Genomic DNA, 27,688 nt, shown 5'->3' with positions numbered 1-27,688 from the left:
ACCAAATGGGCAAATTTCAAGAATCCTTATTCCCACTGATTATGTCTGAGCCAAAACCAGTTTAGATCAACTCTCATATTCCAGGTTAAGTTTGTATGGCTGGCAGATAGGAAAAGCAAAACAAAATGCTGTTTAATTGGCAAATTGAGACATTTAATCTGGAATCACAGAGTGAGAGAAAACAATGAACACAGAATCCTACCCTGCATTTTTGGAGAATCCATTGTGGCAGAGAACTGCACTTAAAGGGTAAGGGATTGACAAAATGAATAAAAATATTCTGAATATACCAAGCACCAGATATACGTGCTTTGCCAACTGTAGATAATAATACCGGCTGATGTTTATCATACTAGGTATTCAGCTTGTTCGTATTGTTACAGGTAGGAACAGTTGCTGTTAACAACAGACTCGTGCTAGGAACTTATTGATAAAGGTTCAAGGCTCAGATGCTTCAGAGATATTTTGTCCCTAATGATGCCTAGCTCAGCCAGTGGTGTTTAAACCAGCATGGGTCAGGCACTCTCCCTCTGCCCAAGAAGGAAACATTAAACTGCATCAACTGTGGTCCAAGGAGGAAGCCCCCCGGTAGGGTTGCCAGCTCTCACTGAAGTGATTCCAAGAGATCTCTCTTTCCAACATGACGCAATGCCATTTTCTTTAAATATCTCATTAAAATCTTCAGTATTGCTTTCAGTAATGATCAGGAGAGCTATGCTGATTCTGAGAGATTCCAAGCCAATCCTGGAGGGGTGGCAACCCTACTCCTCAATAGCCGACAGAACAAGAAGTCTTTTGCTGCCACTAGTGTTTTCTGATGCAAGAGTTCATAGATCTGAATTTTCTTTCAATGTCCTATGAAGAAAATACTGGCTTCTGTGGCCTTCATGAGAAGAGAATGAAGACCTTGGCAGTCTTTCACCATGCTTACCTCGAAGAAAAGGGAAAATCCCAACAGCAGTGGCTTTTGGAGAAGAAAACAACAGAAGGGCCAAGCACTAGAGCAGAGGCAGATATTTGTAGATTTGGTGTCTCTTTATACAAATATCCTGAATAGAAATAGTAGCCTACTTATGGTCTGTTAGATGAGAAACAAGGCCCTGCTGAAGTATAGTTTTTGGATGACAGATGGAGAAGAAGTTTTTCCTGTTGGTGGGAATCAGTTTTTTGATTCCCTCTCTCCCCAAAAAGAATTGGTGGGGAATTTACTCTATTATTCTAAAAATGTCATTTTAAATTAATTATGTTTAGATTATTTAAATTTCCATTGCAATTTCAATAGATAACTAACATTCTTCAATACATGTCAGAAATAGAAATAGAATATTTACTGCCTTAACCACTACTATTGTCTACCCCAGAAGTAGTAGACATTTTACATTTTAGGGGTAAATGAATCAATTTATCTTCAAATATAGCTTGTAAAATTTTGGGCTGAGAGGCACTATATGAATAAAAGATATCATTATTTTTTTTTCCACGGCAGATTTATGACTGCTGTTCTGCTTAGAAGGGTAATGATAGTTTGCCATCTGCTGAAAGAACTTGTTTTTATTAACTCAGCTACTCTTGTATACAGACAGTCTCGGCTTCCAGCAGATAAGAAGAGAATTTCAGTGATGCCTTCTGGCTTCCTGGGACAAAATATAAAGGTACTTTTTGGCATCATTAATATCGCTGAGTCTACCAGAACTCATAATTAATTCAAAGGACATTATATATGTCAGTTTTTAATTTTGGAAGATAGACATTTAGGTTATGATGTTTGTGTAACAGTTTTTAGAAGTAGAAATACATTTATGGAACAGGATTTTAATAAGGGCACAATCTAAAAATATAGACTCCAAAACTTTCCATGTTTGATTTCCTTTAAAATGGTGACATATCTTGTCAAGATATATTTATTTTTCATAATTTTATAAATAAAACATTGAGTGAGAAAATGCATCTTTTTACCATAAATGAGATCAGTCTCTTAGCCTGTGAAGGTCTCTTTAAATAGCAGAGGTAAAGAAAGTTTGGGATTTGTGCAGTGAACTCCTAAATTTTTAACAAATTGAATGTTATTTATATATGACATAAAGTGTTTGGTAGATACACTTTTTATGGCCTAAATAATATTGGGTTTGCTATATCAGGCAGTTATCCAAAATACAAAAAGTATTTGTTAACCAACGCATTCCGTCATACCCATTGCTTCCTAATCTTTGGATTTCTTTGCTTTGCTCTTTGGGTTTCTATGCTAATTTCTGAACAAAACTGGTTAGAATTCTTGTGTTTTCCTAAAACTGAAACAATTTTCAAGAAAGGATTGTTTTTGATATTTCCCGTGTTACATTTTTAAAAACAGTTTGGACATTATAAGAATGGGACATTTTGACATTTTTATATAAAAAAGTGTCAGGATTTGATTCAAAATGTTAATTTATTTATACTTTAAAATATTAATAAGAGGTAATTATTATCAAACCAAAATGTTTCTAGTTTCTATTGACTCAATGGGTTTTTTTTCAAATTATTGGTACTTTTTTTTGTTTTAATCATTTCTGGCTGTGTCCCATTTTGGAATGGGAATTCCCTCTTCTCCCTTTCCTCTTAATCTGCAAGGGGACAGTAAAACTATTTCATGACCACCTTTGATATATTTCCTGGGGAAAACCTAAACTCAAAGGTGAAATGCCTCAAAGGAGTTTGTCTAATTTGGATCAACTCAGTTATTCTTTGAAATTATACTAGAGAGTCAAATTCTGCCTCATGCACTTGTACTGAATTGCTGTTGGCATTACTGGGCGTTGCACCTTTGTAACTGAGGGAAGAACTAGGCTGAGTACTGTAGGTATTTAACAATCATTTTTAATCTGAAGATAAGAATATTGATATCAGTAGTGTCTAATTGATAGTTGAAAGTGTTGATTTGTGCTCTTTATTCAGGCTCAGACAACAATAATTAAATTTGCCCAGGGGAAAAACCAGTCAAATGGGAATGTCTTAAAATTGTCTAAAACTCTTGTTTTCTCACTAGGATTAAGTTTGTCCTCAGTATGTACAATTTGCATATGCTCCAGGTTACCTTTTGCCTTAGTGATTGTATCATGGTGTGCTCACACATAATGCTCTCCACAGTCTGGATACTGGATACCTTCAGGGCCTGTGCATACCTTGTTCTATACCAGCAATATGCTGTTCAGATTCTGAGAACCTTGTAACTATTTGCTGAATGGATCAGAAAGGGCTTTGGTTGCTTGGTTGGTTGCACATCACCCCATGGAATTCGTCATCAGAACAGATGTAACAGGCTGACTCCTTCTGGGTTTCACACTGAGAGTGAAGACTCCCCCACACCCCATTTAGTCTTATTTCTCTATAGTGAACATACTTTATTTACAGCACTTTGAATGCTGTGTAATGCACATTAATTAAAGAATTACAGAAAGGGCTGGCCTATTTTAATAATGGTATGACCTAAATGTACTGACCTGAGCTCTGGGGCTTCATTCTATTTCTCATTTCCATAGTATTGAGTTAATACCGACAGTGCTGTAACTTCTTTAGGGCTATTCTATACAAGTTTCCCAAAATGGGTTTGCACAGTGTTAGGGGAAGCTGCTTTGTTTACTGCAGTTATCAAAACCTGACCGTATTGGAGACCATAATTACTTAGGATGTGGCTAAATCCTCATCTGGGCTAATTTGATTTCCTCTGAGCCAGGGCTCCATTGATGGGTTTCAGAAACAGTCTTGCTGCTGTAACTAATAGTGACCTTCTCATATAAAATGTACCCTTTTCAGTGCAGATATCCAAGCACACAAGCTCAGTGTTCGCTTTACATGAGCATTTGTGTGAATAAAAATCAATGGCTAGAATGCTTACAGGCAAGAAACACAAAAAGAGTGCGAGCATAGCTGAAGGGAATATTTTTGAATTAGGAAAAAGCACCTTGAAAAATATTGTGGCATTCACCTAACTCTAGTACAAATCAAATCAGCTCATCAGCTGCTCTAACATTCCCCATATTTCAACATTCCTCCACCTTCCCAGCTTTTGGTGTTAAAATATTAAGTAAAGTTGTTGTTTTCCTTCTTCCTGCCCTTAAACTATTTCTGTTAATGGCTATGTCTACACTAGCCCCAAACTTTGAAATGGCCACGCAAATGGCCATTTCGAAGTTTACTAATGAAGTGCTGAAATACATATTCAGCGCCTCATTAGCATGCGGGCGGCCGCGGCACTTTGAAATTGACGCGCTTCCTTTTTGAAAGGACCCCGCCCACTTCAAAGTCCCCTTATTCCCATCTGCTCATGGGAATAAGGGGACTTAGAAGTGGGCGGGGTCCTTTCGAAAAGGAGCCCTGTCAGGACGAGCCACGCGGCGGCGAGTTGCATCAATTTTGAAGTGCCGCGGCTGCCCACATGCTAATGTGGTGCTGAATATGTATTTCAGCGCTTCATTGGTGAACTTTGAAATGGCCATTTGTGTGGCCATTTTGAAGTTTGGGGCTAGTGTAGACATGGCCAATGTGTTGCATGTATTTGGATTACTTGTGAAATGTTCCTGAAATACTAAACTGATATTTGTAGTCAAGGGAAAGTGTGATAGAGCATTGGGTGCACTGTTACTATACTGATATGAGGTCTGTTTACTAGCAGAGCACAGAGCATTTTCGGAGCTGTGAAGATACAGCTTCCAGACATTCATATACTTTGTTCGCACTTATTTAACTTCTCCTGAATTACATTCACCATAATCAAGTTAACTTAAAATGCGTTTAAACTGCTAATGCACTGGCTCATTGATTTTAACAATGTTCTCACTACTACATTTAATTATTGTACAAGCTGTTATTTAAGATCACATTTCAGATGGAGGACTATAATAATGCATTCTTAGATTGTAATAAATGAAGCAACCCTCTAATGTTCTATGAGAGGCTTTAGCACAGAAGCTTTCTGTGGTGGAGAGCCAGAGAAGAGACTGAGGTGTGAACACAGGCACCCATGTGGGGTACACAGCAGCCTGGCAGTGAAGTGTCATGTAAATGACGAGCATACTATACAATGATGAGCTGGATATTTTCAGCAATACACGAAACATCCATTCTGTACTATTGATTTTCAGAAGACAGGGAACACAACAATCTGTGTTGAACAGGCTGGTATTGAAAAATCCAGCTTTAGCAAACTTACATTAAAGAAATTCAGGCCTGCCTGCAGGTAGCTTATTTCAGGCTGCCAGGAAGGAGTTGCCTCTTGAGAAAGTGAAAGGAAAGTTGTGGCTGGGCAGGGTTGAAAGCCCCTAATTACTTAGGATGCCGCTTCATAGCGAGCTGGAGGATATTTGCAATGTACAGGAAAAAGAAATAAAGGTGTGGAAGATTTTTCATGCAGTCTGGCAGTAGATCAGCTAGAAGGGGTAGAGAGCAGGAATGGAAACCTCATATAATCTCCCAAATGGGACTTCCCCGCTATGAAGTCTCAGCTTGCTCTTCCCACCTGTCTCCCAAGAGATCCTTTCATTTAGCTCACTGCAAAGTCCTTAAAAGCCACACATAAGAAAAATGACATGTGACTTAGGCTGTGTCTACATTACCTCCCTTCTTTGAAGGGAGGATGGTAAGTAGGGTGTTGGGAGTTTACTAATGAAGTGCTGCGGTGCACATGCACCACAGCACTTCATTAAGCAAATTCCCCCCTGCGGCAACTTTGAAGTTTTAAACTTTGAAGTACTGGCTTGCGTCTAGCTGCACCAATATTTCAACGTGCTGGGGCAACTTCATAGTCCCTTTGCTCCTCAAAGTTTTGAAGAGTAAAGTGACTTCAAAGTTGTCCTGGCACTTCAAGTAGTGGCGCGGCTAGATGCAAGCCAGTACTTCGAAGTTTAAAACTTCGAAGTTGCTGCGGGGTGGGGGGGGGAGGATTTGCTTAATGAATTTCTGCATATGCACTGCAGCACTTCATTAGTAAACTCCCAACGCCCTACTTACCATCCTCCCTTTGAAGGAAGGGGTAGTGTAGACAAGCCCTTATTGAAACATAGCACAGAGCAATCTGAATATCAGCCACGTGTGAGAGCAAATGAGCAGTTAGAAAGTGTTTGGTTTAAAAGGGAAACATCTCAAGCAAACATTAATCAGTATAGCTGTTTGCCTCATTAACTATTTCTCATCAATCATGTGCCATAATTCATACATAACCTTTTCTGTTTCCCTGGCCTGAGAATGAAAACATTGCCATTCTCTCCAGACTGCTCCATTTAAGGGCAACAGAACAGCAACCCAACCCATTAAGGCTGCTTATGGTTCTTGAACTGAATTCAGAAAGCCAGCAAAATGGATCGGAAACAGTGTCAAAGGGACTAAAAAGCATTTAGTGGGACATAGAAAAACATATGTCTGTGTCATATTGCCAAGACATGGGTAACATTTTGTTACTATTAAGTTGTTACATCTCAGGGCTGTAACAATGCACTTTAGTGCTGACAAACACGCCTCAGGACTTTAAAATATGTCTCCCTAATGATGAATGCTCTTTGTACTACATGGCACCAGCTTAAGGTACTACATGGAATTCAACCAGCTTAGCGCCAAACAGGTGGAGTACTGGACCAGCAACAAGACTTCTGTCAAAAGGCTCCAATATCTTAATGTATATGTAAACAGACTAGGAGGAGGGTGGGATGTGGGGAGAGCAGAATAATTGTTTTGTGCAGAGCAGCTGCTGTGTAGAGGGGACAAATGGCTTGCTGAGTAGCTGGGTCACCTCTTGAGATTCTCCTCTCTTCAGCCTGCAGAGCAGTGTGAAAGAGTAGGTCTCAGGCTGGAACTTAGCTATGATTCCCGTAGACTACAGTTTGTCACAAATATCTGAATTTTAAAAGTATTGTCTATTTAGTTTTGCAACAGTTTGTGAATTTCCTCCCTCAACACCCTGTTGTGTTATATAGTTCCCAGGAGTTTCATTTTTAATTAGAAATTTCAATGGAAACATTTCCACCACAGTTTTGACCCACTTTACCACAGAGCTGCTGACGTCCCCACAAAATGCTGGTTTTCAGACCCTCTGGGGATGTTCAAAAGTCCCATAACCTAATCCCCTAATTTCTCATCAGATTGGCCCTTCAGGGGAAGGGCAGCCAATCAGAATTGCTCCTTGTGCTGTGGGATGTTCTTGTCTCTCTACACAGGGAGCTGGAGGCAGTTCCTACTTCTCCTAGCAGGTGGCTGAGAAACTGGCTGAGAAGAGGCTTGAAGGCAGCTGTTCCTACCAGCTCTGAAACTTCTACTCAAGGTTCTAGTACTGCTTCCTCTCCAGCATAGGGATTTGTTAGCAGAGGAGTACTGGGATCCTCCCAGCTCTGCTGGTCAGATTTCCTCTAACTTGGGAGGTATCACATGGTAAAGCTCATACCCACTTTCGCTGTATTCTCTTACCCTGAGGCTTGAGCAGGGACCAGATTCTTACTATGCTCTTACAACTCTTCTAGCTTCCTAGGATCTAAAGATTAATGTGAAAGAATTATTTTTTACTCAGTGAAATGGTTGGGGAGAGTTGGAATAGAAATTATTTGGGGAGTAAGTTTTTGAAGTGAAATTGGCTAGGGGAAATGATGGTACTTTTTATTTTTTTGTTCTGCAATAAGCTTTGTTAGTTTTTTAATGTATATGTTTGAGATAGATTTTTTTCGCATGACGTTGATTTTGTTGTTGTTGCAGCCAAGTTGTGATTTGAATAGTTTTATTTTTGCAATGGAGCTAGTTTATTTAATTTTTGTTTTGGTTTGTTTGTTTGTGTGTTTGTTTGTTTTTGCAGTGGATTTGGTTTGTGTTTTTATTCAAAGGGATTTGATTGGGTTCTTTTGGTATTTTTCCTCCATGAAGTTGCTTGGTTGCCTTTTTTTTTTTTTTTTGTTTGTTTTCATTTGGAAGCAGAGCTAGTTTTGGGGGAACTGGTTTTAAATGCTCATTAAAAATATAATGTTTTGAAAGTGGAGGTTGGCAGGCAGAAGGAAGGAAATGCTAAAATGTCTTACAGTCTCCTCCCTTGAAATATCTCCCATTCTTGGTACTTCAAGGCACAGGTATTGAAATTTATGAAGATTTTATACCATTCCAAAAGCTCAAAAATTCAGAATTTGTAATTCTGAAAATTCTGAAAGCTTGTTTTGCCTCTGAGAATGTTGTCAAGTATGTGCTACATCACTGTTGGCACAAGAGAATGGTGTGCGGCTCAAAATAGGCCTAGATCCATATGGACTATATTTCTCATTTGGTCCGTCTTTGCATGCTGGGGTGTTGGAAGCTCACACAAGGGAGCAAAAGACTATAGCCTTGACCCTGTTTTCCCAGGAAGTAGCGTAGGGGTAGAAACAAAGCTGCATTTGTCTTCCTAAAAAGACAATCTGATAATCTGTGATTCACACATTTGGTGCTCATTGGCCTCAAGTGGCCTTTTAATGATTTACTTGATCACAAAATGTTCTTGAGAGAGATATTTGGTGGCTTGTGCATAGGGTAACCTCTTTTACCTAATTCCATCCCCATTCCCACATACATATAGTGAAAAATACCTTCAGCTGGTCAGTCTATTGGATGGGTAGCCCATTTCTGCCTTAAATATTAAGAAATTAAAACTGAGAGAAAGGGGCTGTTTATCCCACGCAGTTTCTGGGTTTGCTTTTAATTTTTATATTTCCCTGGGAAGAATGACACAGCATATGTATGACAGAGTCTTTTTGAATTTCTAGATCATAGTAATATCACAAAGACAGAAGGAATCAATGCTGTCATAACTATGCATGATTCTTTCAAAAATACAAGGGTAAAGTGGAACGGCTTAGCAGAACTGGTTTTGGGCTCTTCTGAAATGCCAGGCGCTGCTGAAGAAAGAGCTATTTTTTACATAGCATGAATTGAGAAACATTTCATATTCAAATTTGACACATTAACACGTGGTTTGAACTGAGACTAGAATTTTCTAGGTCACTGTAGGGGCTCATTTGCATACTTAGCTTAATCTAATTCTTGACTTCCTCCCCCCTTCTGCCCCTCTACTCTCTGATTTGCTCACCTTGATCGTTTTTTTTTTTTGATTTGTCAACCTTGATTACTGTTTTTGGTTCTCTGGGCCTTAAATATTGAGTCTGTTCTGGTATGGCTATGGTGTGAAGAAGTGGGTCTGTCCCATAAAAGTTCACCTAATAAATTATTTTGTTAGTCTTTAAAGTGCTACTTGACTGCTTTTTTGTTTTGATAGCATATAGACAAGCACAGCTTTCTCTCTGTTACTATTTGTAAAATTGCTTCCCATAATTAAGCATTGAATTTTAGAAAGTACTTAGTATAAGGTGAAAAACTTGGAAAGCCAGAATGATTTAATCTATGTGATTCATTTTACAGAATATCAATTCTGAGTTCCAAAATTATCTTTTATGTCCATATTTTCCAGGAAGTGTCATTGTGCATATTTAACTAGTCTAAATTTAACCTGAGGAGAGAATTTGGCTGCTGCACTTTAATTTTTCATAAAGATTTTCATTTCCCTTCAATGAATTTATCCTAGCGAAATCCTGAAGTCTTTACTTGGCCAAAACAATCAAAGCAAAAAAAGCAAATCCACGTCCTTCTTGTTCAGGCAAATCTCCCATTGACTTAATTGATTTCTGATGGTATTGTAATTGGCCTTGCAAAGTTGGTAGTTTTTGTTTTTCTATTTTTTGTGTTGGTATAAAATGCTCCACAGTCTCTGTGAGATTAAATTAGAACATTAATTCAAAATACCAAATCCTTTTTAGTTGAAAAATATCTTAATTCACATCAATAGAAGCTTTGTTTTAAAAGTTTAAGTTAATTACACAGAATGATTATCTAAGTACATGTGTTTTTGTTCAGTTATATTGTGTGTATATCAGTGTGTACATGGGTAGAGAGTGCTTCCTATACTAACTTCAGCAAACACAGCCATTGAAAGAATCTAACTTGTTCTGTGCAAGGCATTTCTGCTGGTCTGTGGCTTTGATCTTAATGCAGGTTAACTCTCGCCAATAACTACCACATATCTCTCATCCCACTTAATAGGACTGGTGGTTTAAAATATTGCGTAATATTTTATTACGCAAAGAGAATATTCTAGCATGGACTATAGATATCATTGTCTGTCAAGGGTCTTCCTTGGTAGTAACACAGCTATATGAACAATTTAAAAACACATCAATAGGCTTTTATGTGGCAAGACTCTGTTGTGATCAGTGTTTTTCAGCTTCAAAGAAGTTTGTAATAAAAAAGTGTTCATTATTTTTTCTGCTGCTTATTTGGAACTTTGTAATTGGGATAAATAAAAAATAAGGAGAGCATCAGGCGTTCTGTCATGTATGCTATAGAAACATTATTCTTGTAGGTTTACCAGACTGGTTTGTTCCTGCTGTTCAAACTATCAGTTTCATGAAGTAAAGACTTTGTTTTCCTGGAGAGGGGTCCTGTCATGATTAAAGGGGTAAGGAATATTGGAGCCTTTCCCTGTTGGTGAAGGACTGACTTTACATGGAATCAAGGGTAGGTATTACTTAAGTGTGTTACTTTGTGATATTTAGGGTGAGGAGTAGTTTCTCTGATCCTACTTCCTACTTGGCCTCTGTCAACACTATGAGATATAATAGAATTTAAAGGAGTTAGCTCCACATTAAAATGTCACTCTCTTGACTATCAATGTCATTAGCTCGATTTAGTCTTCCCTAATATTGATAACAAAATGTTGATATTAACAGATGGGTATAACATCAATTTTGAATTTAAAATTATGCATAAATGATAATGTGGAAGTACCATTGCTTTAATTTGTATTTATTAGCCTCCACAAGTGTCCTGTATGTATCCCACAAACCTATGCACTGCACCTGGCTCCCTGCTACTAGCGGGAGCTGGGAAACTGACCAGGGGTCCTCGAAGGGGGAGGTGAGTGGTGAGTGGTGCTTGGATGTGGGGATCATGCTTGTATGAGAGGCTGAGAAATGTCTTTTCTGCGTGTCACTTTTGTATGGGGACAGTTCCTCTCCCTTACAGGTGCCATGCAGTCAGGGGTCTATCCCTCTGCCCAACCACACCACGTGGCTAGCCCCACACCCTATAGAAACATGTGCCCCAAAGGAAAACTGAGGTGCCTGCAAGTATGGCACGGTCAGAACTGGGAAAGGCTCATAGATTATTGTAGCCTGAGCACCTCTGCCAATCCGCTTGGGTGCTTGTGTGCCGTGAAGGCTTCAGAGGTCAGAAAGATTTGGGGGCTGGCTGTTGCTGGGCAAAGTCTCTCACTGTGGCAAAGATTTTCAGGGGCTGGCCGTTGCCAGATGTCTGTAGACCCTGGTGCCTGCACTATGCTAATGGGGGCCTCCCTCATGACCCCCTTGCTCCCCATTGCCCCATAGGATTGGGGGGGCCTGGCCCTGGCCAATATGGAATTGTGGGATGCCCCCCCCCAGACCCTGGTGCCTACACCATGCTAACAGGAGCCTCTGAACAGCCCCTGGTTTGCAGAGCTGGCCATGGCTATAGCTGCATTGTGGGCTGGTCCCTCTTCATCATGGAGCCTGCAGCACGCTAACAGGAGCCTCTGAAGTTCCTCTGGTTCCCAAGGTTTGGGTTAGGGTTAGCCCTACTGAACGCAGACAATTTACGGCTGTTCTTTCCCTAGGTGGACTGAGATTCCTGTTAGCATGGCACAGACACCTAGGAACAGACACCCTAATATGTGGGATTGACAGCCTTCTGACTTGTTTTGACACCAGTGCAGTGCAGGAAGATGACATTCCACTCCTGCAACTGCTTACAGGGATTTTTTTCCCCATAATGCAGCAGCAAAAAAACCCAGAATGCAATGGGGCTCAGTGAACTGTGGGATAGGTTCCCGCAATGCACTGCTGCAACAATCAAACTTTGGTGATTAGTGGGGACACACTAAATCGACTTTCTGGGCAGGTGCAGACACTCAACTTCAACTTTATAAAATCCAGTATTACAAATTCAACTTTGATTAATTTGACTTTATTTCGTAGTATAGACGTATCCCCGTCCTTGCTGCTAGATGTCACTGTTGTCCCATGAGACATTTCTGTCACAAGAGCAATGGGCCTGAGTATGATTTGAACGCCTTGAGTAAGAGAACATGGGGAGAATACTTTTCCAGATTATCATTTTTCTTCTATTAAAACAACCCCAAACAAACAAACAAACAATCTCCAAGCCTCACCTCCTAAAAATTTATAAAGGATAGTGTAGCAAAAAAGATTACCTATAATCTAACTGAAGACTATGGCTGCTTTTTGTTTGGTGTGAAAGACAAACTTACGACTTGTACTAAAAGTTAAAAAATAAAGTTTTGAGCTTTATTTTTTTAATATTTCATATCCGAAGAAAGGATTATAAACTGTTTAAAAGCTTTAACATTTAAACATTATTCATTAGAGGCACTTATGAATACCCAGATGATTAGGAGAATGGACAAGGTTCTATTTCATTTCAGAAAGCTTCCTGAACCTTCTAATTTTTTTCCTCATGCATTGAAGTTTGGTGCATATGAAAGGACTTCTCAAGGGGTTTTTCCGAGGGTTTCACAGGAAGTGAAGCAGATTGGGTGAAGTAAGAATACAGACTTAAGTTCTTTCTGTATTTTTGGTGTAGGAAACTGATTTCTGCATTATCTCACAAACACATAGAAAACATAAAAAGGGAAAATTATGCAGAAAAACATAAATTATGCAGATGATGGAAAGCCTATGCAAAACATGATATGTGCACATAATAGCATTTTTCCCTAGGGTCCAATTGTATCCTTTGGGTACCTTTTGAAGCATCTGAATATTCAGAAGAAAGCAAATGTATTGAAATTTTAAAATATCACAAAAATAAGGTTGATAAAATGATGTATGCTGTAATAGAAAATCACCATTCAGCCATTTTGTTAAATTTGACCAAAGATTAAAAGGTAATAAACTGAAAAAGTACAATATGGTGTAAGAATCTTGGTTCCAGGCTCCGAGTCTTCAATCACCTTTCTTCTCCAGCTGCACTACTCTTTCAGGATGCTATGGTCTTAGTACAATAGAATAATCCTTGCACTGATGACTGTGGGTCTAATTTTATGTGTGATAAATGGTATTTCAGTGATTTATTCTCTGTTCAATAGTTCAGCTTCCGTGGAGTGGTGGAAGCATTAAGACAATCACTGAATGGATCTAAGTGAACATGGTGGGTGAGGTCTTATGTTAGAAGTCCTCATAATAATATTTAGTTCTCTACTAAAACTTCTCTGGGATCCCATGGAGCAAATTGACAGATTTTGCACTAGGGCAGTAGGTAATCTTCAGTTAATCAAAATGGCCATAGACCAATTATAACTGCCATCAGTGACCTCCTCCCCATTGGGATGAATATGTAAAGCTTACAGGGAACTTATGATCACTGATCAAAATCTAAATTTAGTCATCTGTCTTTGAAAAGACTTTGCTGCTTTGAACTCCTGAGTCAGAAGGTAAAGTAAAACAATCAGGAATTCTTGCTGAGCTTCATTTTAACATTTTTCTAGAGTCAGAAGTTATCATAGTTGTTCTTCATTAAATACTGTTTCATCAAAGGCAGTGTCAAATGCTCTAACCACCCATGACTGGGTTTATTTTCAGAGCCAAGAGGTGTTTTTTATCATCTCTCTGATGTTACCAACTGGGGAATACAGATTATCCATTTAAAAATTTATCTATTGGTTTGAGAATCAGGCAATTGCTTTCAATGATTTGAATCTGCATATAGATTATGTAATTTCAACTCATGATTTGGAGAATGAGTCAATGTGAAGATTGAGCTATTGGTATGAATCAGTTCTCTCAGGCTATGTCTACTCTACATCATAAATTTGAATCTAAGGCACTTCAGTACATAATCTGGAGAGAACCTCAGATCACCGGTCAATGTACCAGAACTGACTGGGTTAAATTTCCCAGCATTGATGATCTGCTACAGCTATAGTTAGGCATACAATTTAGTTACAGAGATCACAGCAGTCATAAATTCCACTGGTGGATTGGACCCCTGTGATTTCTTCAGCTTCTGTGGCTGATGTCAGGGGTGGGATCTGGGTGTGTACACTCCTCCCACAGCTGCTTTCAGGGCTGGAGCCAGGACTTTGCACCCCCCTGAGACTTCTGGTGGAATGGCAGCAGGGGCTCTGTGTCCCTGCCCCAGAACTAGAGCTGGAACTGGGAACGGGGCCTTTGGCTGGAGCTCTGTGCCCCCACCCCCCAGGCTGCAGCTGGCACTGTGTCCCCTTCCAGGGTTGGAGCCCAAGTTGTGTCCCCTTGTGGTGGTGGTACTTGGGCTGTCAGCCATCCCAGCCTGGGGGCTCCAGCTGCTTTTACTCCCACCGCTAGCTCTGGCTCCCAGTTATTTTTAGTAAAGTCACAGATCTCACACACCCATGAATTTCTGTTTATTGTCCACAACTTTTACTAAAAATAACCATGACAAAACCTTCACCTTAGCTATGATTCAGATTTCCAAGTTTATTTCTTGTGAGAGGGTGTTAAATTGGGTGTAGAAGAAAGTATCAAATCCAAAAGAAACTTTAATAAACTGACCAAATTTGGTTTTGCTGTTGGTGGAAACAACTGAATTCATCTTAACGGAGTTCTTGTTTACATGAAAATCTGAATTTGGTCCTAGCTCTCTGCAGCTGTGGAGTAGCTGAAATCCAGCACATCTTTAAGCCAAATACTAGTCCTAAAATTACTGGCAATATGACGATTAGGCTCATTAAGAAAAAAAGACAGTGGCAGTGGGATTTTTAAAATAAATTATTAGTCAACAGAAACACAGAAGTAAGAGAAAAAGGTTAAAATATCAAAGCAGTCCTGACACTCATGAGTCTAGGGAAGGATCTTTATTGGTTTAGTGTCCTCACTCTCTAGACTTGGGTCTGAGAAAAACAAACGTAGGTGGGAATGTCCCATTCAATTGTTACCCATTATTCTGTTAAACATCCTTGGTATTCTCTCTGGAGAGATCTTACTCTATCAGTGTGTGTCATTTCCTGTTTGTTTCAACGTAGGAACCTCCATGCGGTCAGATAGAATAAATCCTACCAGGTAAACAAAGGCACATATATTTACAGAAATAATACAGAAATCTCCCATGTTTTGCACACCTACAAATTCTCATATATTTCTCTTACTGTGTGTGCTTGTCTGACACAAATTGGAGATTTGCAGAATACAGTTTGTATAGATGTATTTAAATTATAGTCATTTGAAAATATAAGCTTAAAGGGTGTGTGTGTGTGTGTGTGTGTGTAGAATATACTAAAAATCTCTTATTTTTAACACATTGCAGGCTGTGCTGCCCTGTCCTTGGTTATCTTTTGATCATAAGAAAAGCAGGTGAGGGCCGTTTTGTTGTTTTGATTCCTAAAGGATTTGAAATCCAGTGATCTCCTGGATATGTCATAGGGCCAAAACTCATTTGTAAGAGAAATGATGATCGCTTATCAATACTAAGAAACAGAACTGGTCTGCTTTTTATTAAAAATATTTTTCTTGTCTGGCACAGTGGTAAGGCTGATAACAGCAGGTAAAGAAAGTGAAAAGCAAGATGATTTTAAAAATACCAGTATTGGAGTAAAAGATTAATCTGATATCCTTCAAAATACTTGTATTTTTTCGGGGGTGGAGGCAGGAGAATTATAATGGATGGAAACAAACAGGTCAATGACAAACTCATTAAAGTTTACAAGAGTTGCTTTTCTTTAACGGTAATAGAAGATGCAATCCACTTCATCACATACTTTATCCATCTTCCTAGGCTGAAACGCACCATTTTGCAGATAATCTGTATAAAACCTGATGTGCCACTGACACCCCAAACAGCCCCAAGTCAGACACAGGGCTTGTGCAAGTGCTCTGCATATGTTAATTTTGGCCTAAGAACATAAGAACATAAGAAAATAGCAAAATATCATTCTGATGACAATATGTTGCCTCAGAGTGGCCTAAGACTGGATTAACTGAATAGTCAGGTCAGAAGCGAGATTCAGTGTCAGAGTTGCATGGGGAGATTTGTATAGTACCAGCATCCACATTACATTACAAGGCTCCTGTTAATACTCTCATTGGTATTCAACATTTCTATTATGGTAATGTCGAAAAGTTACAACTGTCCTGAGCTCAGTTGTATTAGGTGTTGTACAAATACATCAAAAGCAACAATCCCTCCCTCAAAAAGCTAAGTACCAGTAGGCCCATTTATTTTTAGTATGCACTAAATGAATATGATTGAGGGTATATAACACCAGATTCTGTGCAGAGCAGTAGTCTTTATTTAAAGGGTATACTTCTACATATTTCTGAGGTATAGAAGTATGAAGTATGAGTGTTCAGATACATTTTTGGTGCTTTTAAACCTAAGGTGTACAGGAGTTTTAAGAAGAAACATGTGTGGGCCCTCAGCTTTAATCTAAACCAACTAGAGGATTTCCTGGAGTTGCTTGGGTCCTCCAGGGCAGGGAACTGAGAGTGTTGGGAGTGCAGAAGTCAAGACATGGGCTTGGGGGTACAGAATTCACAGAAGAGAGTTGGGGTTTAGGGTAGGGGTGGGGGAAGGAGTCATGCAGGGGGTGGGGGTGGCCAGTGGTGTGGAACCCTGGGCTGGCCCAGGATGACGGTCTTGATACTGACTGTCCGACGACTGCTTTGTGATTCTCCAGAGTTGTCGGGGCATGCTTGTTCCCCACCTTCTCCATGGTCATTCCGGAGTACAATTGTCCCCTATGTTTTCTGTCCCCTTGTGATCATTTTGTCATATAACTGTCCCTGCTACCAGACCCACCTCTTTCCATTTGATGAGAAAAAAAATCATATTTCATGTATATTCCATTGCCCTGGCACAGCCAAACCCTGATCTTGCTTTACCTTATGATAAGAGGAAGCTGCATACCAAATTTTGGAGTCTCAGCTCTTACCGTTTAAGAATTCTTGAACAAATGGATTCATGGATGCACAGATATATGGACAGACAGAAGCATGACCGCTTTAAATATGTAGTAGATTTTTGCGGGGGGGCGGGGGCTTAGCTCATGGTCCTCTAACCTTGGAGTGTATGTAGTATCTTTGGTCAGAGTAGTATCTCTTCATTCAACCCATTCCTGAAGATGTGTGTCTTCAGAAGAACTGAGTCTACAATAATCATTGTAATAAAAACAAACAAGCAAATTCTTTTAGTTTTATTTATCTAGTTGCATACATACACACCTAAAATGAGCAACCAAGCAATTTTGTGTTACCTCTCTCCTCCTTTGCTTATACAATTCTCCCATCATCACTTTTTTGGTGCTGTCATTATGGTTACGTCTAGACTAAAATGATCTGTCAACAGAATTTTCTGTTGAAAGATATCTTCTGACAAAGCATCTGTTGACAGAATGCGGCCAGACAGCAAAGTGTATTGAAAAAGCAATCTGCTCTGTTGATAGAGAACAACCGGAATGCCTAACTGCTCTCTCGAAAGAACAGCCCCACCACCCCCAGAACCCTGTCAGACAAGGTCACGTGACCAGAAAGCCCTTCTGGGAGCCCTAGTGAAATACGCCCTTAAAGACCCCCACCCCTCACCCCCAGCACCAGACGCTTGTTTCCTGCCCATGCTGAGGCTTGCCTATCTCCACGAGGGACAGCACAGCTTCTAGAGCAGGGTTTCAATGCTTGTCGAGAGACACAGCACTTTCCAGCCAGCCATGGTGCCAGAGCAGCCCCAAGCTTGCACTGAACCCACCCAGAGGTGCTTCATCACTTTCTGCACCTTATCATAGCCATCCTCCTCTTCAGGGGAGGTAAGCCAGACACCAGTTTTGAGGAGCACGCCATTGCTGCTGCACAGGCCTACCTTCGCTCGACCTCTTGGGTGCACAGGCAGATCTGGCGGCACAACACTATTTCTGACTGGCTGGTCATGGGGCACTGGGATGACCAGCAGTGGCTCCAGAACTTCTGAATGCAGAAGGACACCTTTCTGGGGTTCTGCATCTGACTCACCCCCACCTTCTGCAGACAGGACACCCAGCTACAGCCCACCATCCTGGTGGAGAAGCAATTTGCCATCGCCCTCTGGAAGCTCACCAACCCTGACAGCTACCACTCCATGGGAAACCAGTTTGGCATGGGGAAGTCCACCATTGAGGCCCTCCTTGGTCTGTAGGCCCTGCATGGAGTGGGGGGTGTTCCACTAAAGGAGGACCCTTGGGAGGCAGGGTTGGGGGTGTGAGGGATGGAGTGTGAGGTGCCCTGTCCTTGGGAGACTGTGCCATCCGCCACTCACAGAGCCTTGCTGCCAGCAGAGTGGCCTCACTTGGGAGCGCCCAGAGAGGTCGGGGGATGGGGTTGGGAAGGGGATGGGGACTCCCCAGGGACTTCCTCCCTCAGTCCCTGACATTTGTCTCTGGTCCCCTCCCTTTTCAGGTTGATGGGGCCAACACGTCCTGCCAGACACCAGAGGCAGTGTCGAAGCAGGACATCAGCTGGTCCCAGGTCTGTGACTGCCAGTCTTGGTCATCCCACAGCTTCTGTTCCAAGAGGTCCATCAGCCTCCAGTGAGTGGCAGTGTGTGCCCCCTGGAGGTCCTCATTTGCTGAGGTGGGGGGGCTGCTGGCTTGTTCTGGGGCTGGTTAGGGGCTGCCACACTCTAGTGCTGAGGTGGGGCTGGCTCACCCTTGTGGGGAGGTGGGACTGGCTTGGTCCTCCCTCGGTGTGGGTCCAGCTGTAAGGAAAACAAGGAGTGGAGGCAGTGAGTCATCCAAGCAACACAGTCCCTAGGGCTCTGCTCCCCTCTCTGTGCAGCAACCAATACCCGCTGGGCCATAGGATGGGGATGTTCCAGGAGCACAAGCATGTGTGGCCTGCACATGAGGCTCTACTGCACAGGAACTCAGAGGTTCCTCAGGGACTGGCCTGACCACTGTGGGGTCCCCCCACACTTGATGGGTTAGCGGCCATGGAGATGTTCCCACATGGGTTGCTAGTGAGCTGGGTGTGGCCTGGCCCTCCCCTCCCCGCACACGTTTGCAGCTTCCAGCACTGTCCACAGGAGCAGATGCTGATTCTTGCCTATGAGCATGCTGCACTCCTCAGTGTGTCTGGGGTCAGGCTGGTGCTTGTGTGGCGAGCCTGCTTCCAGCCATGGCAGGTGCTGGCAGACCCCCCACTGGGGGCTGGGGCTCATCTAGCCTGCCATGAGGCTGGCAGCAGGCTGGCACTTGTGCCCAGGGGCTGCCTGCTGGGTCTGGGTGGGACATGGTATCTTGCATGTGGTTCCATATGCCGGGACTGTAGTGTCAGGTTCTGCTCAACTTTGCGTGCTTCCCACACCTCAGGGTACTTACCAGAGGGACCCTCACTCAGCTCTGAAGACTCCCTGGAGGTGGCCTGGTTGGTGGGGACAGACTTCAGGGTGATCACCAGCATGCTGCCTCTGGCCTTGGACCCTGTGTCCACCTCCAGTGGGGTTTGGGTCCCAGGGTGCTGCTCCTCCAGGGGCTCTGGCTCAGTGGAGGTGGTCGGTGGGGACATGAGGACCTGCCCCAGGATCTGGTGCATCTCCCAGAAATAGGGGCAGGTTGTGGGTCCTGCTGCAGATCTCCAGCTGGCATTGCAGGCTCGGGTGTACCCTGCTGGAGCACTTTCACCCTGGCCTACATCTGCTCCATGGTGCAGACAGGGTGGTCCCATGTCATCAGGATAGTGGCCAGCCAGGCATAGGAAGGGGCATTGCGCTGCTTCACCTTGGGGTCAAGAAGCATTTCTTTCTCACCCCACAGGTCCAACAAGGTCTGGGCCTCGGCCCCAGTCCAGGATGAAGCCCATCTCTTGGTGTCCCAGCGTGGCTCCTGTGAACCCTCTGGCTGCTTCCTTGAAGGGCTGGGTGGGGTCACAAGGGGGCCTGGCTCTCTGCCATCTGTACAAGCTCTGTTGTCAGGAGCGGCTGTGAGGACATGAGAATGAGCAGCATGTTCCTGGGCTGCTTCCGTGCTCTCAGCTTCCTGCCACAGGATTTCGAGGACTCCCTGCGGCTTTAAGAGTGGCTGGAGGCAGGGACGAAAGAGCTGGCTTGCTGTGGACATGGTGTCCCATGGGGCACCTGCGTGGTGCCCTGGAGGCCTGCTGGAATGTCTAGACTAGCTTTCTGTCGACAGATCTCTATTGACAGAGGCGTTCTGCCTCATGGAGAGTGGGATAATACTGTCAACAGAAGTGCTGCATTCTGTCAATTTATTGCCATCAGAATTCCTTGGGAATGTGGATGCTCTGTGTGTTTTGTCAACACAATGCCAGTTTTGTTGACAAAATCCTCTAGTGTAGGCGTAGCCAAAATGAGATGAAAAATTAGGTTGCAAGCATGTCAAGTCAGGAAATTTGTCTGGTTATTTCATAAAACCCCTAACATATTTCTGTCCAGCATAGAAATTATTAACAATGCCAATGAGGAGAAGGGTAATTGGAATAGCTGCATGTACAGCTGACCTTCTGTTGTTTCCTTAAGTTTCAGAGCACCTTAAATGTAAGGAATATAATAGTGGAGTGAGGCATAAGGATTTGTTTTTGTTTCTTCCAGATCTCTAAAATACACAGTCTCTCAAAAGACAGTGCAGTGAGCTCTGGGTGAAGAAGTTAGAGGTTCAGAGCATTATTTTTATTTACTTTTATTATTTTATTATTTTGGGAAGTGTAAGTGCTCAAACAATCTTTCGTTTTTCATTCTTTGCCTCTTTGTAATTGCAATTTGTTTTTTCTCTGGGGGAAAGCAGTAAAGTGTAGGGACACTGGGGTATATGTGTGAAGAGTGGAAACAAAATGGAGTGGTATTGCTGAGTTTAAACACCTTTCTGTCATGGAGGATCCAACTGCCTGTCCATCTGTGAATTAACTGTAATTATTAATGTGAGTGGTGCCCTGAGTTTCTTGGCAAGTATATGGGCCTTTAGGGAATGTTCTGGAGCAAGAAAAAAGAAAACATGGACACTTTGTTGCTAGAGCTAAATTTGGCTAGCTGGCTCCCAGATTTTCAGTGCCAATACAGTCTCAACGGAAGAACAAGAGCATACTGGGCTTTCACATCAGCGTCCAATGAGGTCACATTGGCTTTATCTCAAAAAAGCACTGTTAGCATAAGAATGTTGAGTGCAGTTAGAAAACATACAACTTAAACAAACCATTCCAAGTGCCATTTGTTAATTAATAATTTCAACATTAAAGTGGGAGCTTCATCTTTTAACAACTTTATTGGGGCTGGGGGAGGGCATCACTGAAAACCACAATATGTAGAAATAACTATATGCACTGGTATCAGAGGGGTAGCCGTGTTAGTCTGGATCTGTAGCAGCAACGAAGGGTCCTGTGGCACCTTATAGACTAACAGAGAAGTTTAGAGCATGAGCTTTCGTGAGTTAACTCACTTCTTCAGATGCACTGGGGCATAGATGCACTGGGGCATTATTTTTGGAGTTTTATCCCTGGCCTTGCATTACACAGCTCTTGTTGAGTTAAAATGGACCATTAGGGTAGGTTGTATTTGTAGATTAATAAGTAGTTAATGAGCACTAATAAGCTCCCAGTTCCATGAAAAGAAGGTGGCAGAATACTACGGCCTTTCAAGACAGGGATAATGTAAGATCTTGATCCTGCAGTGCTCACATGTGCCATACTCAGCAGAATTAAGAACTGCAGCACTCTGATACTTTCTATATCAACTCTCATGCACTATTCTACACTCTATATTGCCATCAGTATTAAAAAAAAAAAAAGCAATGGTCTAGGGTCATTATTAGGGCCTTCTATTTTTGTATCCTCTCCAATGTACACAGTGCTTTTCTGAATTTATAACTTTGAATACCTACCTCTTAGGTATGCCTTTCTGGCGCCTAGTGGAAAAAATGCTTGTCTTGACAGGGTTTACTGCAGGGTTTAGCTTGTCTTTACAGAGTCAGTTTACAAGGTCAGTTTATTGCAGGGTGTAGCGCTTGATCTTTCACAGTTAAGAAAACTACTCTATCCTGGGAGACCATCTCAGTTACAACAACCTTATGAGCCCCTGAAATGAGGGAAGGCCACTCATGTGGCCCTTTCACTAACCTAGGTTGCACATCACTAGTGTGGACTCTCTCTAAAGAGTCCTAAACACGTTTGACTCTCCAGTATTTGAAGCATTAAAGATTATTGGATTCAGTTGAGAGTCATTCTTTCTGTTCAGTGATTGCTAGAGCTAAAATTGCTGATGAGCAGTTCTAGTGGCTAAGCCTGTGATCTGGTATGGAGACAGTGTTTTGTAGTGAAGACAGTGAAGAGGCAACAGCAAAGAGGTTCTTTGTCACCCAGAGAAATTCACTAAGAGCTAGGCTAAGTGAAGGGAACTTCAGAACAAGCCATCACAGAAGTGGCAAAAGTGGACAGTGGCAACAGAGAGGACACCCTTGGGAAGCAGCAAACAGCAGCAGTGTTGAACAACAGCAGATACAACAGTGACAGTAGCAGAGAGCAAGATACAGGGTTGGTGGCAACAGAGAAGGCAGTGTTTGACACAACGCTCCCCCTCCCCCCCTTTGCAGGAGTGGGACGTGGATCAATGTGGATATTCATATAAATTCTGGTGTGCAATAGAGAAGGGAAATGGCATGTGAGAGGAACATTCATTTGGAATTTCACACCATGAAGTGAGATGAGGAAAATGCACAGTCTGGGCCACTGCTTCCTGCAGCTCCCATTGTCTTGGAACAGCAAACCATGGCCAGTAGGAGCTATAATTGGATGCACAGATAAATATAGTGTCCAGAGGCTCACCAGGGGCTAATCCTGGAGAACTGCGAGGCTGCTTATTGCCTACCCCTGCTGTAGCTCTTCCCAGGCACAGCCTTTAAACAGTCCTAGCCCCAGGAATGGGGTCATGCCCACAGGATTTTCTCCCCAAAGAAACTGTCTTCCTGCAGCCTTCCCTGGGCTCAGACATTACTGAGTCCTAGCAGCCCGCCAGGAGCTCCTTTTGCTGTCTGCTCCTTGTCAGCAACTGATCTGTCCATGGTGCTGCTATGTCTTCATCCAGACAGGAACATAAGTCCTACCTCCACTAACTCCAGATGGTTGCTGACTGAATGTGGCCTGGCAGTTCCTTTTATGTGAGTCTGCTGGCCCTGATTGGCTGCTCCCTGTGGTTTCCCTCATTGGCTGCGTCTATACAACCATTCTACCACACTTGGAAGACTTTTCTTCTCCTCTTTAGAACAGGGTGTGATAGGACCTAAGAGCCTACTCCACTCTGACATAGACTGTATGTATGATTTTGTATTAGTCTATCTGAGTTATTCAGTAAATTTGACAACCTTGGTTTATCTTCCCTTGATTTTTGGGAAGGTTTACATTTTAAATGTGCACCTTTTCTTCCATTAATTTTGGGTGAGATATGCAAATTGTTATTCCCAACAGATAAGGAATCCTACATTTTTTTTCAACATTAAAGCTGCATCTACACTAGCCAGCTATTTTGAACTAGCCGTCCCAACTTTGAAATAGCGCCCGCGGCATCTACACGTGCTGAGCGCTATTTCAAAGTTGAAATCGACGTAAGGCGGTGAGACATCGAAGTCGCTATCCCCATCAGGAGATGGGAATAGCACCCTACTTCGACATTGAATGTTGAAGTAGGGTGCGTGTAGATGATCTGCGTCCTGCAACATCGAAATAGCGGGGTCCTCCATGGTGGCCATCAGCTGAGGGGTTGAGAGATGCTCTCTCCAGCCCCTGAGCTCTATGGTCGCTGCGTGCAGCAGCCCCTTAAAGCTCCCAACCCCCTTATTTCCTGTGCAGGAAGCTGAGCGCTCATACAGGCAGCAGCACAGCCACGTGCCCAGCCTGCGCATCCCTCAGCAGCCCCAACCCACCACCCTGCACCCCATGGCTTCCAGCCAGCCCCCCAAGCACCCACAGGGCACCCCCTCAAGGGGACCCAGGGCTCCCAACCTGCCAGCCAGCGGGGGAAGAGGCAGCGGGGCCCCTCCTGGATGGAGGCCAAGATCCGGGACCTGCTGGTGCTCTGGGGGTGAGGAGGAGGTGCTCCAGGTAATGGGGAGCAAGAGGCGGAATGCGGATACGTTTGCTTGGCTGGCCAAGGGCCTGGCTGCCTGGGGTCACCCTGCCTGCACTCCTGACCACGTCAGGAGTAAGGTAAAGGAGCTGCGGCAGGGTTACACCTGGGCCCGGGACACAGCCAGCCAATCTGGGGCCGCTCCTGCCTCTTGCCCTTTTACTGGGAGCTCAGGGCCATCCTGGGTCCCCGGTACACCACCTCCCCCCCAGCCACCCTTGACACATTGGACGACGAGCCCCAGCAGGCCCCGGAGATGGAGTCCACCCCGGACGCCAGCCCTGCACCCCAGGGGCACCCCCAGAAGTCCACCCCTGGGACACCGGAGGAGGAGGAAGGGGCCTCCAGTGGCGGGGGGCTGCTGATAGACCTCGCCTCCCGCAGCTCCAGCAGGGCATCCACCTGATGGGTGTCCCCCAACTGTGGGAGCGGACCGTCAGGTATGTACCCCCCTGGTGCACACCCCCAGGGTGAAGGGGCGGGGACAAGAGACATGACCAGGGCCCTGCAAACACCCAGATGACCATGGCCCCGAGGACAGCAGTGGCATGTCCCTCAGAAGAGTCCATCAGCCCCTGCCCCCCAGCAGGACAGCGCCATGCCCCATCCCTGGGGATTGGGGGTGCAGAACCTAGGGTCCCCTGGGGGGGTGTTTGACACCCATCATCATCAGCAGCAGCATCTCCAGGGGACAGGGGTGGGGAACCAGCAGCAGAGGGGAGGGGGGACAAGGGCCACAGGTCAGGGCCCAGATTAACGGCTGTCTCCACTCTTCCTCCCCCCTCTGTTCCGCAGCTGCACCATCGGAGGGCCCGGAGAGCACCGGCGCGGCGTCTGGGGTCCCTGAGAGCCCACCAGGGCCATCCCACCAGGCCAGCCCCTCGGCGGAGCATGGACCAGCCCCAGGATGAGCCCGACAGCGGTGGAGCCATCTGCGGGCATCCATGGACCCCCAGCTGCTCTCCACCCTCCGGCGTCAGCTGGAGATGTCCGAGCGGCGCCTGCAGGTGGAGGAGCGGCAGCTCCATCTCCAGAAGCGAGCGCTGGCCTGGCGCCAGGAGGCTTGGGGAGCCTTCATGCGCACCTTCGATGCCATCGCACGGCACTTGGCCCCCCTGCCGCTCCGCCTGCCGTCCCTCCACCTTCAGCCGTCCTGGGGCCTGCCACTGAGGGGGACCATGGGCCTCCGGACTCCGCCCGGCCCTATCTGCCGGTTCTCCTGGCCCCCACGCAGCCTCGACCAGGCCTCCGACCGAGACGTGGGTCATGCCCCCCAGCACCAGGCACAGGACAATAGGGGCGCGTGGCCAAGGATGTTGCCCCCCAAGGCCCCTCCTTTGGACATATTCCCCTCTTCTTTGTAAATAGTTTTTGTTCTACCCCTGTTTTGTACCTGCCCCCCTATGTAGATAGTTCCCCCCTTCTTCTTCTGTTAATAATTAACACAAGGTTGCACGGTTTTGTTTAAAAAAAAATTCCATTTACTGCACAGAAGTGTGTGTGGGGGGCGTCTGTGCTCTCGGGTTCTCTGTGGTGTGGGCGTGGAGGCAGGGAGTGTTGTGAAGGATGGAGGGGGTGCAGTGGGTGGCTCACCCGCAGCTGGCCCTGCCAGCGTTCACCCTGCAGCCTGGTCAAAATGGGCCCACAGGGCCTCCCAGATCCAGATCCCCTCAGGGTCGCCCGGTGACTGGGGGCAGCAGGTGGCTGGATGTCGGCCCTGCCAGCCTCCACAGCCCAGCCCTGGAAGAAGGCCTCTCCCTTGCTCTCCACCAGGTTGTGGAGTGCGCTGCATGCGCCCACAACCTGGGGATGTTGGTGAGGCCTGCATCCAGGCGGGTGAGGAGACACCTCCAGCGCCCTTTGAGGTGGCCGAAAGTGCACTCAACCACCTGGCACGCATGGTTCAAGCGCATGTTGAACCACTCCTGGCTGGCTGTGACATGGCCCATGTAAGGGTGCATGAGGCAGGGCCGGAGGGGGTACGCTGCATCTGCGACGAGGCAGAGGGGCATGGTGGTGTCCCCCACAGGGATCTCCCGCTGGGGGATGTAGGTCCCCGCCTCCAGCCAGTGGCACAGGCCCAAATTTCTGAACACCCGGGCGTCATGGGTGCTGCCAGGCCAGCCAACATAAATGTCCAAGAGGCGGCCCCGGCTGTCCACCAAGGCCTGGAGGACCATGGAATGGTATCCCTTCCTATTGAGGAAGCGTCCTCTGCTGTGCTCCGGGGCACGGATGGGGATATGGGTCCCATCCAGAGCCCCAAAGCAATTTGGGAAGCCCAGGGTGGCAAACCCCGTGATGGCAGCATCCGGGTCCCCAAGCCGCACGAGCCTGTGGAGGAGCAGGGCGTTGATGGCGCGGATGACCTGCAGGGGAAGGACATGAGAGAGCACCGGTGAGGGGTGTGCAGGGTGTGTCTGGACCTCCCTCCCAGGCTCCCCACTTCCCCCTGGGTCCTCTTACCTCCATGAGGACAGCCCCGATGGTGGCCTTGCCCATGCCGAACTGCTGCCCTACAGATCGGTAGTTGTCTGGAGTGGCCAGCTTCCAGACAGCGATGCCAACCCATTTCTCTACAGTGAGGGCATGTCACATGGGGGTGTCCTGGTGCTGTAAGGCAGGGGTGAGCCACTGGCAGAGCTCCAGGAATGTGTGCTGGCTCATTTGGATGTTCCTCAGACAGCAGTTGTTGTCCCACTCGCCGAGCACCAGCCTCTCCCACCAGTCCATGCTCATGGGATAGCTCCACAGCTGGCAGCGTGTGTGGCGGGGGCGGGGGATGCTGGTAGGGCAGCAAGGTCTGGGGCTGCTTCCTCATCTCCTGAGGACAGGTCATCTTTCTCAAATAAAAGATGGTCAGCTGCGTCCTGCATGGCACTGAGCAGGGCAACCACTGCTCCTCCAGGGGCAGGTGTGTGGGCCTCTGGCTGCTGCTGCTGCTGCTGCTGGGGGTCCATGCTGCTTACATGGGGTGTGCGTGCTTGTAGCTCTGCAGACCACGTGCTGTGCAGGCTGAGTGTGTCTGGGAGGGGCCCTTTAAGGGAGCGGCTAGCTGTTGCCCCAGAAGTGCTAGTCCGCCCTGTGACCCTGTCTGCAGCTGTTCCTGGCACCCTTATTTCAATTTGGGCCACTTTGGTGTGTAGATGATCCTCTGCAGCGCCTACTTCAATGTAGTGCTGTCCAATGTCGACGTTGAAGGTCGACAGCACCAGCCCTGGCGGATGCGTAGACGCTATTCGTCGAAATAGCTTATTTTGATTTCGCTACATTGAAATAAGCTATTTCGATGTAGCATCCCAGTGTAGACGTAGCTTAAGAATAGCTAAGTTTACAAGGAAGCAATATTTAAAAAACTTTCACTTCTGTAACTTCACTGTAGTGATTATAAACGTGACACGTTGTTATAGCTGCACCATGAATATGGATACAAATGAAACATCTCTAGTCCAGCACCCTTGAGAGCTGACTAATAGCAAACTAGAGAGTTTGCCAAACCACAGGAAATCAATATACCCTAGCAGCATTGCCAATACTC

Source organism: Carettochelys insculpta, chromosome 7, assembly GCF_033958435.1.
Source record: "Carettochelys insculpta isolate YL-2023 chromosome 7, ASM3395843v1, whole genome shotgun sequence".
NCBI lineage: Eukaryota > Metazoa > Chordata > Testudines > Carettochelyidae > Carettochelys > Carettochelys insculpta.
This window is presented reverse-complemented; position numbering follows the sequence as displayed.